General features: G+C 41.2%; 1 pseudogene; it reads right to left on the reverse strand.

The window, feature by feature from the left end:
• Positions 1–1,481: 1,481 nt before the first annotated feature.
• LOC145098674 (uncharacterized) lies at positions 1,482–15,903 on the reverse strand (annotated as a pseudogene).
• Between the last annotated feature and the right edge of the window lie 849 nt (positions 15,904–16,752).

Genomic DNA, 16,752 nt, shown 5'->3' on the forward strand with positions numbered 1-16,752 from the left:
ATAACAACAACTAGAGGGAAGAACACTTATGTTTTCGGAGGATTTAGATGAAGAACTTGATGATACTTGAGAGAGTTTGAAGAGATTTCGGCCAAGGAAGGAAAAGAATGAGAAAAATGAAGTGCTCTCTTACATATAGGAGGGGTTTACGGTCAGTCAAGAGTTTACGGCCGTAAACTCTTGTGCCTTGGCCGTGAACTCCTTTTTAGGGGTCTTAAGGCTTGAATGTTGCACCGAGCCTCTAGCAGGTACATTCTAACACTCATTCCTTAAGTGTACTAGGCTTAAAACCCAATTTGACACAACACGTGAAACGATTCAAACACTTTACCTTTTTAGTTGTATTGCATGGAAAAATGAATTTACACGAGTTAATATTAAACTATTGTACATGAATCAAAAACTAAGATGTCGAAAGATATTAATTTGTGTCTTATACGGGTTTATAAGGATCGCGTGTCATATTAATTTTATATGTGTATTATACATGTTTAAACCGATAAATTCACGTCTCATGTGTGTAAGACACGAAAAAAAAAATTTAAATACGTATCGACACAAATAAACACAAAACACAAATTTTCATAACCCTATACTAAAAATGTGTGGTGCGTTCGTGACATGTCATTCGTGTCGTGTATCAAATTGTTAGGTCAATTTTATTTTATTTTTAAAATTAACTTTTTCTAAGATTTTTTTACTACTAATAATTTATTATTAAAAGATAATGTTGAATCATTTCTCTTTTGTTTTGGTAGTTGTATTCTTTAAATTGACAATACTAATTTTTTTTTGTTACTTTTTAGTATTTTAGCCAAAATTTTAAAACGTGTTTTTGCAAAAGAGAACTCGAATACTCAATACATGTCATAAAAGTTGTCAAATTTTAATCGTGTGAGTTTATCAATTTGGTTCTTTTCACCAACAAATATTTCAAATAGAGACACACCTTACTTTATAATTTTATATTTCATGAAAAGTTTATATAATCCAATACCCACTATTTTTTCACAATATTAAATTACAAAAATCCTAGGTTCCAAACTTTCAACAGTTAAATAAGACTTCTTGGTAAATATAAGGATTTTGGAATAACAATTAACATTTAGATATTATTTGTATCATGATTATATCACATTCCGAAATCCGTAATCCATCTTTTATAGTCTGAGATTATACGAATTTAGAAGTAAGATAATCAAAAAAATCTGATTTGTATTAAAGGCCTAATACAAAATCATAAAACAAAAGAATAACTTGAGATGCAGGGGCGGAGCTTGAGCGATTGACTTGGGGGGCCCGAAAGTATTACAAACTAAAATTAACGTTTTTATACATGAAAGAACCAAAAGAAAAATCAGCAATTAAACACCAAAAATACCTAAATTACTCACCAAAAATTCCTTAAGTTACTGTCTTACACATAAAAAGAAACCAATTTTTTTTCAACAACTAAATACCAAAAATACCTAGAAAAAGAATTACAACTCAGCCCGACGACCTTTAAGATCTTTAAATTCATCAATTACTGACTTCGTATCAATGTTTTCAACAATTTCTCTTTCTATATAAACCACCAAGTTGTTTGCGAGAAAGTCATCTGACATCTTATTGCGAATGCGGTTCTTGAATATTTTCATTGCTGAAAATCCCCTCTCTGTTGTTGCGGTAGAAACTGGAAGTGTCAAGATTAACCGGACCACTCTATCAAACAAATAATACGTCTCACGTTTCTGAGTTTCCACAAGACCCTTGCATAGGTCAGCAATAGTTGATACACGACTTAGCCTGGGATTCTTTGTCATATCGATATTAAAAATATCCAACTGATATCGTAATTGAATTCTCTCTTGCTCTGTAAAATCTTCAGGATAATACTTCTCAACAAGAAGACAAATCTGATCAATGTTAATCACTTTAGGGTGTTCTTTTGAAACTAAAGTAGAACTAAGACTTAACAACTCCATCGCCTGATCATTGAATCTACTATTCAACTCATGTAACTGTTTGTCCAATGTGGATGTAAACAAATCTACTCGATAAAAATGTGCAAAAGTAAACTGATTATCGTTTTTTCGAGGCCGATATCTAGTAGAAGTATATGGAGCTTGCATATCCGACACATCTACTTGATGTTTCTCACAAAAAATCTTTACCTGTTCAAGTAAAGAATCCCATCCGTTGTTCCTGAAATCATTTAGACTCTCCTTTGTTGCTGAAACTAACTCCATGGCATTAAGAATATCTTGGGATTTCTTTTGTAGAGCTTGAGAAAGTATATCAGTTTTTCCCATTACTTCTTTCATCAAGTGAAGAATAAACACAAACTCAAATGATTTCAGGTAACAGTAAGCTGCATCAGCATCTCCGCGTTGAGAATAAGTAGCAGATACATCATCAATTATTCCCTGGAGAACAACACGTGTACAATCAAACATGTTAAGCAAACTGCAAACAGAACGAAAATGAGAACCCCAATGTAACAGCCCGAAATCTCAGGTATTGTTTAATTATGTTTTCGGGGTGAGTTAAGAGGGGACTCGGCGAGTTGGAGCCTAGACTCGCCGAGTAGGATCGCAGACTTGGTCGCGGGTCCGCGACTGGACTCGACGAGTCCAGATATGGACTCGGCGAGTCGACGCTGTTCAGCAGAAACCCTAACCGTTTGGTTTTGGATCGTATATAATGCTCTTATATGCCGTCATTGTCCGTCTTTAGTCGATTGAGAGGAACCCTAAACGGCTGTGGGCATCTAGAGCAAGATTGGAGGATATTAGGGCTTGAAGAAATTGTTGGGCAAGGAGGAGAAGGGTTTTGGCTAAAGGAACAGCAAGGGATTCGAGTTCTGCGGTTTGGAGACACAGAGAGGGCATATTCCAGGTAATATTTCGGATTCCTTTATGTTATTTTGATGTGTATACGAATCTAGGGTTTATGAAACCCATTTAGTGATTAGATGGGTTATTATGTTATTACCCAGACGTTCATACCCCAGTAATAAGGTGTTTAGAAGTCCAGAAAGTCCCATGATTGTATATCTCGGGACCATACGTAATTCAGGAAGCAGTTGATCGTCTGCATGGCATGGACTCACCGAGTTGTTCTTCAGACTCGGCGAGTAGCTTGAAGATTTACTGGAACTCGTCGAGCTGTTCTTCAGACTCGGCGAGTGGAGTCGGGGTGGCCCCGCGATTCTTCCAGGAGTAACTCGTCGGTTCGAGGAGGATACTCGACGAGTAGATAAGGAATCTCAGAAAGTTGGAGGACGTCTAGACTCGCCGAGTCGCCATGGTACTCGCCGAGTCCGGTCGAGTTGACCGTTGACCGTTGACTGTTGACCAGAGTTGACCTAAGTCTGACTTCTTAGGGATAGTCACACTTAGAAGATGTAAGTATTAATGAGATATGTGATGTAATAGGGAGGTTGTAGCTCGTCGGTTGTGCACGAGTCATTTCGGGAATTGCTAGCGTTCAGCCTTTACGAGGTGAGTCTTCTCACTATACTGTACCCGGAAGGGTTTGACTGTGTGACCGGAAGGTCGGATATGATATGTGATATGTATGCTATATGTGGTAAGTTATTTGCTATATGTGCTATGTATGTTATGGGCCGGAAGGCGATTATATTATGGGCCGGAAGGCAATATGTTATGGGCCGGAAGGCGATATTTTGTGTGATGGACCGGAAGGTCGGCGTGGGTAGGACCGGAAGGTTTACCCAGCAGGGACGGAAGTCCCCTGAGACACATGGACCGGAAGGTTTACCCAGCAGGGACGGAAGTCCCCTGAGACACATGGACCGGAAGGTCGGGCCTGGAAAGGCGTATGTGCGTAAGTTGTATATTGGGGAACTCACTAAGCATTTATGCTTACAGTTGTTGTACATGTATTTCAGGTACTAGCGAGGACCGTGGGAAGGCGCCAGCGTGATCGATACACACTAAAGACTGCTTTTATGATCTTGGGATTTTGACTATTTGTATTTGGCAGAATACTCAAACTATTTATGCCTTGTTATGAATGGAAATAAATATATTTTTAAAAAGAAAAATTTGTTTGAAATTTGTGTTGTTACAATTGGTATCAGAGCCTTGGTTTGAGGGATTCGGGTGCACCTTCGGGAGTAACTGAACTCAAACCGAGGATTTGAGGAAAACTTTTTAAATAAAGGCATAAACTTTTGTAAATGGTTTTGTGGTAAGCAAGAAAGAAGCAGTGTGTACGATCAGTCAGCGCCCGAACGGTAAAGACCCCCAAAATACCTTACAATATTATATGATATGAATTGTTATGCATGCTAGAAGACTAGGTATCCATGATAGGACTAGGGTGGCCTGATTTGTGATGCCTTAGTCTAGGGAAGTTTGCCTATATGAGATGCGTTGCTAGTATGCGGGTAGATAGTGCATATCAGAAGTAGAGTACTCACTATTCGGAGTTTGGGGAGGAAGACTTGGGATGAACGCTGATGCGGTGTGGTCGGTAGTATTGGGCCCGTACTACCGAGGACACCGGGTCAGTGGGAAACCCAAGTAAGAATCCTTGGATGTCGGGGACTGAGTAGGGTTGCGTATCGAGTATGATTGTACTTGGAGGAGTCTCTGATAGTTTTATGTTGTATTTCAGAGACATCATGGTTAGACCACGCCACGGAGCGAGTACGAGCGGTGTGAGTGACGAGGAGATTCGTCAGATGATTCACGAGGAAGTAGCGGCGGCGATCCGGGCTGAGATCCCGGAGATGTTTGGGTCTATTAAGACCACCCTGATGGAGACATTTGATGAGCGGTACGCCGCATTGACTGAGGCTGCAACCGCTGCAGCTACCGCAGCTGTGGCCGCTGCTAGGCCACAGGGGGGTGACTCGTTGCTGTTCCGAGAGTTCAGCAACACGAAGCCACCAGAGTTCGATGGGACGCAGGATCCGATTGCTACGATGAGGTGGATCGCGGATATAGAGGGGTGCTTCTATACTTGTTCATGCCCGGAGCACCTGAGGGTACGGTTCGCATTGAACCAGCTCCGTCTGGGAGCGAAGGACTGGTGGAAGTTCGTGATGGCGAACTTCACTTTGGCGGAGACTACAGCGGTGACATGGGAGGGGTTTACTACCATGTTCAGGGATGAGTACGTTCCCCCGGTGGAGAGGGAACGATTGGTGCAGGAGTTCTTAACCCTCAAGCAGGGTACTGATTCTGTTGCGGTGATTACGCGGAAGTTTCATGAGAGGGCGATGTTCTGCCCCGAGCTGGTTTCCACTGATCAGGCTCGGATGAGCCGGTACTTGGGAGTGTTGAGGAGGGATATCCGGGAGTTTGTGTCGAACTCCACCTACCATACTTTTGCTGAGCTTCAGGCGAATGCCAGAAAGCGCGAGATCGAGTTGGAGACCCAGGCCAGGGAGGATGCCGAGTCTCAGCGGGTGGACCGGCGACCGGCTCAGTTCCAGCCGGCAGCCAAGCGGACCAAGTCCGCCGATGCGAGGACGGGAGGTTCGAAGAGCCGCACTTGCGGAAAGTGCGGCAAGGGTCATGAGGGGGCGTGTCGATCTGGTGCTTGCTACAAGTGTGGCAAGGAGGGGCACATTGCTAGGGAGTGTCCCAAGGGATTTACGGTTTGCTTTCATTGCAACCAGACTGGCCATAGGAAGGCCGAGTGCCCCCAGCTTCTTCAGGGATCTGCACCTGCTGCCGGAGCTACTGCGACTCGACCGGTGAAGGCCGAGGCCCCGAGGGCTCGGGGGAGAGCCTTTCAGCTGACTGCGGAGGAGGTCCGCGCTGCACCCGATGTTGTGGCAGGTATGTTGTAATTCATGTAATTATTTTAATGTCGAGATGTTATGCTTATGTTATTATATGCGTAGGTACTTTTCTTGTGAACTCTGTGCCTGCCTTAGTGTTATTTGACTCGGGTGCGAGTAGGTCCTTTGTGTCCTTAGCCTTTAGTCAGCATATCAGCGTTAGTCGTGAGTCGTTGAGTCGACCTTTGAGAGTTTCTATAGCTGACGAGAAAGTGATTTGTGCCACGGAGGTTCTTCGGGGATGTGTACTAGAGATTTTCGGGGTTGAATTCCCGATTGACCTGATCCCTATTGTGATGGGTGATGTCTGTGTCATCGTAGGCATGGATTGGTTGAGCCGATTCGGCGCTGTCATCGACTGTGAGCGTCAGCTGGTGACCATACGAGACCATAGTGGGGGAGTCCTTTCGGTGTACGGCGAGGGTACCCGTTCGGGATCAGCTTTTTGTTCGGCCGCTAGGGCGAGGCAGTGTCTACAGCAGGGCTGTAAGGGTTTTGTGGCGTATGTGATGGATACGTGGGAGGTTCCCGAGAGACCGAAATCAGTTGAGGAGGTCCCTGTGGTGCGTGAGTTTCCAGATGTTTTCCCCGAGGAGCTGCCGGGAGTACCTCCTGTGAGGCAAGTAGAGTTTGGTATCGATCTGGTTCCGGGGGCCGCGCCTATTGCTAAAGTGCCTTATCGTCTTGCACCTCTAGAGATGCAAGAGTTGTCCTCGCAGCTCCAGGAGCTGTTGGGGAAGGGATTCATTCGGCCGAGCAGCTCGCCGTGGGGAGCACCTATTCTGTTCGTCAAGAAGAAGGATGGTTCACACCGGATGTGTATTGATTACCGGGAGTTGAACAAGTTGACGGTCAAGAACCGTTACCCGTTGCCGAGGATCGATGATTTATTCGATCAGTTGCAGGGAGCAACTTGGTTTTCCAAGATCGATCTGAGGTCAGGGTACCATCAGGTGAGAGTACGGGAGGAGGATGTCCAGAAGACAACGTTTAGGACGCGATATGGGCATTATGAGTTTGTGGTGATGCCTTTCGGACTCACCAATGCCCCGGCGGTGTTCATGGATCTCATGAACAGGGTATGCAGACCGATGTTGGATCGGTCAGTGATTGTATTCATCGACGACATTCTGGTGTATTCTAGATCTAGAGAGCAGCATGAGGAGCATTTGAGGGAGGTCCTTGAGGTATTGAGGTCGGAGAAGCTTTATGCAAAGTTCTCCAAATGTGACTTCTGGCTGCGAGAGGTCCAATTTCTAGGACATGTTGTCAATCAGAAAGGGATATTGGTCGATCCGGCCAAGGTTGAGGCGGTAATGAGTTGGGAGGTGCCGAAGTCACCTTCTGAGATCAGGAGCTTCCTGGGGTTGGCAGGGTATTATCGGAGATTCATCAAAGATTTCTCCAAGATCGCAGTGCCACTCACCAGATTGACCCGGAAGGGTGTTGCATTCTCATGGGGGCCCGAGCAGCAGACCTCCTTTGAGACACTTCGCCAGAGGTTGTGCGAAGCCCCGGTATTAGCTCTTCCAGAAGGGATGGAGGGTTTTGTGGTATATTGCGACGCATCGATTTCGGGACTGGGTGCAGTGTTGATGCAGAGGGGTCATGTGATAGCGTATGCGTCGAGGCAGCTGAAGCCTCATGAGGCGAGATATCCCACGCATGATTTAGAGTTGGGAGCAGTAGTGTTCGCTCTCAAGATTTGGCGTCACTACCTATATGGGGTTCGATGTACGATATATACGGACCATAAGAGCTTGAAGTATTTGATGGATCAGCCCAACCTAAATATGCGTCAGAGGAGGTGGTTGGATGTGGTCAAGGATTATGATTGTGAGATCCTGTACCACCCAGGTAAGGCTAATGTGGTAGCTGACGCGTTGAGCCGCAGGGCGGAGAGCACTACATTGCGAAATGTATGCTTGAGACTGACTGTAATGACTCCAGTATTGGATGCTATTCGTGGGGCGCAGGCCGAAGCTGTGCGACCAGAAATGCAGAAGAAAGAGCGGGTCGTGGGATTAATTTCAGAGTTCGTTAAGGATGGGCGAGGGCTTATGACGTTTCAGGGTCGGATTTGGGTACCGTTTGTGGGCGGTACGCATATTACTTTGATGGAAGAGGCTCATAGATCGAAATTCTCGATCCATCCCGGTGCTACGAAGATGTATTTGGACCTGAGGAAAGAGTATTGGTGGCCCTGTATGAAGAGGGACGTTGCATGGTTCGTCGAGCGGTGCTTGACCTGCCGTAGGGTTAAGGCTGAGCACCAGAGACCGCATGGCAAGTTACAGCCATTGGAGATCCCCGAGTGGAAGTGGGAGCAGATCACTATGGATTTCATCACCAAATTGCCGAGAACTGCCAGGGGAGTTGATGCAATTTGGGTGATTGTGGATAGGTTGACGAAGAGTGCACACTTCCTTGCCATCAGCGAGAGTTCTTCAGCGGAGAAGTTGGCAGAGATATATATGAGAGAAGTGGTATCTCGGCATGGGGTGCCGATCTCGATTGTGTCAGACCGTGATGTGCGCTTCACTTCCAGGTTCTGGAAGAAATTCCATGAGGAGCTGGGTACTAAATTGCATTTTAGTACCGCATACCATCCCCAGACAGACGGTCAGAGCGAGCGGACGATTCAGACGCTGGAGGACATGCTCCGAGCGTGTGTGTTAGACTTCGGGGGTAGTTGGGATGCGTATTTACCATTGGCAGAGTTTTCCTACAACAACAGCCATCATTCGAGCATTGGTATGCCACCTTTTGAGCTGTTGTATGGTAGGAGGTGTCGGACCCCCATTTGCTGGGGAGAGGTGGGAGAGAGAGTGATGGGCAGCACGGAGATCGTGCTCCAGACGACAGAGCAGATTCAGCAAGTGAGACAAAGGTTATTGACTGCCCAGAGCCGACAGAAGAGTTATGCAGACAGGCGCCGATCCGAGCTTGAATTTCAGGTCGCCGACTTCGTTCTCCTGAAGGTCTCTCCTTGGAAAGGAGTGATTCGATTCAGGAAGAGGGGCAAATTGGGGCCCCGGTATATTGGGCCATTTCGTGTGATTGCAAGGATAGGCCGGGTAGCCTATCGGTTGGAGTTGCCAGCGGAGTTGGGTCAGATCCACGACACTTTTCATGTGTCGCAGTTGAGGAAGTGCATAGCCGATGAGTCGGCAGTGGTTCCATTGGAGGATATTCAGGTGGATGCGAGCCTGAATTACGCGGAGAGACCAGTGGCTATCAGAGATCGAAAGATCAAGGTTCTGAGGAACAAGGAGGTACCTCTGGTGTTGGTTCAATGGCAACACCGTAAGGGATCGGAAATGACTTGGGAACCGGAACGCGAGATGCGGGAGCAGCATCCGGAACTATTTGCAGAATGAGACTTCGAGGGCGAAGTCTAATCGAAGTGGGGGAGAGTTGTAACAGCCCGAAATCTCAGGTATTGTTTAATTATGTTTTCGGGGTGAGTTAAGAGCGGACTCGGCGAGTTGGAGCCTAGACTCGCCGAGTAGGATCGCAGACTTGGTCGCGGGTCCGCGACTGGACTCGACGAGTCCAGATATGGACTCGGCGAGTCGACGCTGTTCAGTAGAAACCCTAACCGTTCGGTTTTGGATCGTATATAATGCTCTTATATGCCGTCATTGTCCGTCTTTAGTCGATTGAGAGGAACCCTAAACGGCTGTGGGCATCTAGAGCAAGATTGGAGGATATTAGGGCTTGAAGAAATTGTTGGGCAAGGAGGAGAAGGGTTTTGGCTAAAGGAACAGCAAGGGATTCGAGTTCTGCGGTTTGGAGACACAGAGAGGGCATATTCCAGGTAATATTTCGGATTCCTTTATGTTATTTTGATGTGTATACGAATCTAGGGTTTATGAAACCCATTTAGTGATTAGATGGGTTATTATGTTATTACCCAGACGTTCATACCCCAATAATAAGGTGTTTAGAAGTCCAGAAAGTCCCATGATTGTATATCTCGGGACCATACGTAATTTAGGAAGCAGTTGATCGTCTGCATGGCATGGACTCGCCGAGTTGTTCTTCAGACTCGGCGAGTAGCTTGAAGATTTACTGGAACTCGTCGAGCTGTTCTTCAGACTCGACGAGTGGAGTCGGGGTGGCCCCGCGATTCTTCCAGGAGTAACTCGTCGGGTCGAGGAGGATACTCGACGAGTAGATCAGGAATCTCAGAAAGTTGGAGGACGTCTAGACTCGCCGAGTCGCCATGGTACTCGCCGAGTCCGATCGAGTTGACCGTTGACCGTTGACTGTTGACCAGAGTTGACCTAAGTCTGACTTCTTAGGGATAGTCACACTTAGAAGATGTAAGTATTAATGAGATATGTGATGTTATAGGGAGGTTGTAGCTCGTCGGTTGTGCACGAGTCATTTCGGGAATTGCTAGCGTTCAGCCTTTACGAGGTGAGTCTTCTCACTATACTGTACCCGGAAGGGTTTGACTGTGTGACCGGAAGGTCGGATATGATATGTGATATGTATGCTATATGTGGTAAGTTATTTGCTATATGTGCTATGTATGTTATGGGCCGGAAGGCAATATGTTATGGGCCGGAAGGCGATATTTTGTGTGATGGACCGGAAGGTCGGCGTGGGTAGGACCGGAAGGTTTACCCAGCAGGGACGGAAGTCCCCTGAGACACATGGACCGGAAGGTCGGGCCTGGAAAGGCGTATGTGCGTAAGTTGTATATTGGGGAACTCACTAAGCATTTATGCTTACAGTTGTTGTACATGTATTTCAGGTACTAGCGAGGACCGTGGGAAGGCGCCGGCGTGATCGATACACACTAAAGACTGCTTTTATGATCTTGGGATTTTGACTATTTGTATTTGGCAGAATACTCAAACTATTTATGCCTTGTTATGAATGGAAATAAATATATTTTTAAAAAGAAAAATTTGTTTGAAATTTGTGTTGTTACACCCAACGTGTATCACCAGCTCTTCTTAATGTCCCAATTTGATTCAATCCTTTACCTGATTCAATTTCACCAAGTTCTAATAAATGTTCAATCTCAGTTGCCTTTGCCTTTTGTAACTCATCATGACGCTTACTGGAAGCACAAACTACATTAATTGTAAAAATTAAGTTTGTAAAAAATTGGTGTATAGGAATAATTTCCCTTGAAGCAGCCACCAGTGTTAGTTGTAATCTGTGAGCGAAGCAGTGAACATAATACGCATAAGGACAATCCTTAAGAACAAGTGCTTGTACTCCATTCCATTCCCCTCTCATATTACTAGCACCATCATAACCTTGGCCACGGATTTTGCTAACATCAAACTGATAGTGCAAAAGTTGTCTCCACATATTTGTTTTCAAGGTTAATGATAAGGTATCCCTAACATGAACCAAATCTAAGAACCTTTCCCGTATGATCCCTTCTGCATCAACAAATCTCAAAACTATGGCCATTTGCTCTTTTTTAGACTCATCTCGTGACTCATCAACCATGACACAAAAGTACGAATCCCCGACTTCACTACGAATATGCTTTCGAACTTTATTTGCAATAATACTAAGAATTTCTTTTTGAATATCTCCAGAAGTATACTTTGAATTATAAGGAGCATTCTCTAATATAACATTTGCAACTTCATCATCATAAGACGCTAGAAGTTTTAGTAGTTGAAGAAAATTACCTCGATTTTTGGAATTAGGCGATTCATCATGTCCTCGTAATGCACAAGCTTGGAATGTCAACCAACGAACTGTGTCAATTGAAGCTTTTAATCGTAACCGGTTCTTCAATATTTGTGCTTCATTTTGCTTCACTATAATATTTTCAATGTGTGTTGCTTGGTTCATCAAGTTTTCAGCAAATGTAACAACATTTCTATATTGTGAACAACCAATGTGCTTCGAGAATGCACAATTTTCCCATCATTAACTTTTTTCCAATTGTCAAATCCTTTAACAGTAAATGCATCATAACCATGGCACACACTTGGTTTATCATTAAATATATAACAAATAAAACAATAAGAAGCATGTGTTGTTGGAGAATACTCTAACCAATTAGGGAAAATGTTGAACCAAGAATATTGGAATCTACGAGGATGTTTCTTTGAACCTTTAGCATGATATTCTTGAAGACTTATTTGGAAAGGTCCTAAAGTCATATAAGCTCGTCTTACTTGTTCCCTTAAATTAACTGGATATTCCCACATTTGTTTTCGTTTAACGGGATCTCTTTCTAGATGCTTAAGATCCACTTCATTAGGATTTGATTGTGTAGCTTCATCAATATCATTCTCTTGTTGATTTTCATGTTCTTGCGGTTGCGGCTCACTTGTTGAAGCTTTGTAACGTTTACTCTGTTGATTATCATTATGAGTTTCTTCATCATCATTCTTTCTTTTGAAAAAAGAATCAATGGTTTTCATTTTTCCCATGAAATTGTGAGATTTATATGATTGTATCTGTAAAAATCAAAAGTGAAATCATAAGCTCATAAACCAACAACCCAAATTCTGCAAAAAAATCTTATTTCTACAAATCTTATTTGATATTTTTGCAAAATTTTGCAAAAATCTGAAATCGGTTAATTAACAATGCTTCAAAATTCTAAATTACTTAAATACAGTTGTAAATGTTTAACATAGATAACAGCTTGTGTGTAAGATTTAAGTTTTTTCTTGACAAAAAAGAAATTGTTGGACAATAATGCAGAAACATCTAGACACACGGATTGACTTTATATTATAAGATTTTCTTTATAGGGGTTAAATATCATTACTTTGCTCTATCTTTTTATAATTGTTCATGTAGGAATTTCATAAATACTTCAGATTCAAATAATGGTCAATTAATGATATTCATCTTCATCATTATTGTATTTAAATAATTAAATTAACAAATAATTGGTCTCACTGAATATGTTACATTCTATAGTATTTTATGTAACCAAATATAACCTTATGTTTTTTGCAAATGTCAACAGGTTTCATCATATTCATACCAATTTACCAACACTCAAAAAGAGTATTAGGTGATAGCAAAGAATTTAGTTATAGTGTCACATAATGAATCTAGAACTTTATAGTTTATTATCAAATACAGTGGCCCCAATTAATATATATTAATATAAGGATTCCTTATTTTTTGTATCGTTAAATTAATCTTTGTAATTGTAGCCTTGTAGGTTCATATCCCTCATTGTGAAAAAAAAAACAAACCTGCTTAAGTAGTTATGATTTTTTTTTCCAGGCTTCACTTCACAATTCAATATTCACATTGATCAATTGATTCCAGGCTTCCAGCGACCAGCAAGACTTTAGAGTTCAGACTTAGACTTGGAGAATAAGGCAGGAGACAGAGTGGACTGATCACTGATCTTCTGAGTTCTGATCAGCAACACAGGCAACAGTGTGACAGCACGCGGTGATGCAGGCCACAGCAACGATTAAGGAGTGTTTGGTTCAGATTTCAGACGAGGCACGAGGGTAGGGACGAACGATAATGACGATCTGATTTTTTGTTTGATTCGGACTATTGGAAAAGCGCAGGAGGGGCCACAGCCCAATTTTTTAATGTCTAGGCCTAATATGGATAAAAAATATGGACTATTTACAATTCTAATAAAAAAATCAGGGGGGGCCACAACCCCTCCTGGCCCTTAATATACTTCGCCCCTGTTGAGATGATTTGTGTTCTTACGAGATATAGAATTGCTAATGATCACTTTCGAGTATAGAAACTATCAACCTTTTTCTTGGAACATTCACCTTCCATTTATCCAAAGAAGAAAAGTGGTTAAATGTTGGTTACACCAAATTGGTGTCAAAAAGAGGGTAGTTATTTGACACAGCCGTTACCTACATCAGCATGATGTCATCAGTAGGTTTTGGTGGGAAATCTACGTTTGTGTTAGAAATCTGGGGTTTCGATTGTTTGAATTTACTGAGAATCATGATGCACTTTCAAATTGAAGTATTTCAATGGTACAATCAAAATTTCAATTGGATAAAACTCAGTGAACAGAACAGAGAATGAAGATGGTTATGATATTCTTCTGTACCATATTCAAATAAAATAAAAAACAACAACAATATAACCCTTTCTGAAAGCTAACAAAAACTATCACAAAATAGTTTCATAACCATCATAAAATTGCCACTAAATCAACTTCAAAATAGGGGTAGAAAAATCAGGTCTAAAATCTCAATCGGACAAAACATCTCGACCCCAACCATGGACACTATCCCTTGGACCCCTCTACCATTGGCACTGCACTCGGACCCCGTGGTTTAGGGTTGTGGCCCCTAAATAGCAGTGCGCTTTAAATCAAAATAAACTCAAACAAGTGTGTACTCCGTACCATCCTTACTTGTTCAATATTTATTAAGATTACATTAGTCAACAAGTTAATCCCGTTAAACTTGAATAACATTGTTGATACCTATGTAGTTAATTGCGGCGTTATAACGGTGCTATAGCAAAGAAACGCTATTTCAAAATAGCGGTGGCGCAATTAGCGCCGCAATTTACCGCTATTCACCATGATTATGGTCACCGCTATAGCGATGCTATAACCGCTATTTTGAATAAAAATTCCATTTTTGGGCTATTTTACATAAAAAAAAACGTTTTTTTGTGTCATTCCATTAAAAAAAAATTGTTTTTTCTTAGCCCAAACCAAAACTTTTGTGCCATTCCATTTAATAAAATTGTGATTTTGTGACTGTCATGACTTACATTAAAACCATGTATGTGTTGTCTTGTTAATATTGTTAAAGACTTGAAGTACTACATTATGATTAACTATAAAATTGCTTAATCATTTTATTTGTCAACTATGATTGTGTTGAAGTATGATAAAATGATAATTACTCCTTATGTTTTCTTGTTGATTGTGTTAAAATATGATTAATTATGACATTGATAACCGGTCTTTTCAGTATGATCAACTAATTATGATATTTGAAGTATGATTAACTAAATATGGTATGTGAAGTATGATTTAATGGTTAACTAATTAACTGGATTGGGTTGATATTTGAAGTATGATTTACTGATTAATACTCTAATATATATAAATTCTACATAATATAAAAAATGCTATACCACTGCTATTTCGCCGCGACAGCCGCAATTTCAAATAGCGGCCAGTGACCGCTATTATATTTTTCACCGCGATAACTGCTTAGCTGATACAAATAACCAACAATCCTACCCCATTTAAGTTTAATCTTTGATTAACTTAAACCAAAGTCTTAACAAACAACAAAATGATGCTTAAACGAAATGTTGTGGTGATTGAAGGTGTAGCATGAAAATCACATAAATCACTATGTATGAGTTCTAATACTTTGCTTTCTTTGTTAACATGCTTAAAAGGTTGATTAGTGATCTTTGTTAACATACAAGTTTTACGCTCTTCATTATTTATGTCAAAAGCATGTATCAAAGTCATTTTAGACAAATATTTTAATCTTTTATGATGAACATATCCTAGTCTAGCGTGCCATAAATATGATTTACTTAAGTTATTGCTAGTACTAGTTGTAGTCATGAAAATCGAATTATCATAACAATGGTAATTAAGATTCAACATAATCATATCATTACATACACAACCAAATCCAACAAAAGTACCTTGTTTTGACAAGATATACTTGTCACTTCCAACACTTGTTTAACACAATTTCAGATAAGAGATTCTTTCAAATCCCAGGTACATATAGCATACTGTCTAAACATAAACATTTTCCAAAAGTAAAATTAAGTAAACCATGCCATAATAATTTGATTGGTTCAGTTGCAACATTTCCCATTTTCATAGCAGATCCATCTTCAATTGGTTGACATTCTTTAAACCAACAAAGATCCTTAAAAACATGACTTGTTGCACCAGAATCAACCCACCAAGCAACATCATCATCATGATGCACATAAAATTCCTCAGAAATTACATAAACATAATTACGAAGATAATTAAAGTTTTGTATCAAATCAGAATTTTGACCTTGATGCTTTTCTGGATCGTTAGACCCACTTGGACCAACATCTTTGTTCACTTTTCGAACACTGCAATCCTTCTTGAAATGACCAGGTTTTCCATAGTTCCAACATACCATTTTAGACGTTTTATTGGAAGATTTATCATCTTTTCCACTTTTTTACTTCTTTTTGTTTTTAGACTTGTTGGAATTCTTTGATCCATCACCTTCCAACATATTCACAAAAGAAGATCCAACTTGATTCTTACCTTTAGGATTATTGTCAAGTTCTTAAGTCCTCAAGCCCATTTAATCCTAAGGTGGCTTCTAGGAAGGAGGTAGTTAGTCTATAATGACAACAACCGATATGGCTTCATCCATCTTCAGATTATCTTAGACAAACTATCCCAAAATCTTTAACAATTCGTTATATTGTTTCATGACATGCCTAGTATCAACCATCTTGTTATTCATATAATTACTGACCAGAAACTTCAAGCTAGAAGCATCTTCTACCATATACTTAGATTCCAGTGAATCCTACAATTCCTTTATATATTCGACATTTTGATAAACATCAAATAGAGTGTCATACGTACCATTTAGGATATGGGCACGACAGATGTAGTCATCGTTCTCCCACATTGATCTCCTCCTAGACACTTCCAAGGTTTCATCTTCGGCATATTTAGGTATGGAGTACCCAAAATATACACCACTTTTAGAGTAGTAAGGAAGAAATGCATTTTCTTCTACCATCTACGAAAATCTAACCCTTCAAACTTTGTCAACTTATTGAAATTTCTAGTCATGTCCTTGACAGATTCTTCGTTTACCAATTTCACACAATACTTCAATTGTTTGTTAGAAATCTAGGGTTTTAATTGATTAGATTCACTAAGAGTCATGATTCACTTTTAAATTGAAGTATTTCAGTGGTACAACCAAAATCTCAATTGGATAAAACTTAGTGAATAGAACAAAGAA

This window comes from Lactuca serriola, chromosome 4 (genome assembly GCF_051521515.1).
Source record: "Lactuca serriola cultivar US96UC23 chromosome 4, Lser_US96UC23_V15, whole genome shotgun sequence".
In the NCBI taxonomy this organism is placed as follows: domain Eukaryota; kingdom Viridiplantae; phylum Streptophyta; class Magnoliopsida; order Asterales; family Asteraceae; genus Lactuca; species Lactuca serriola.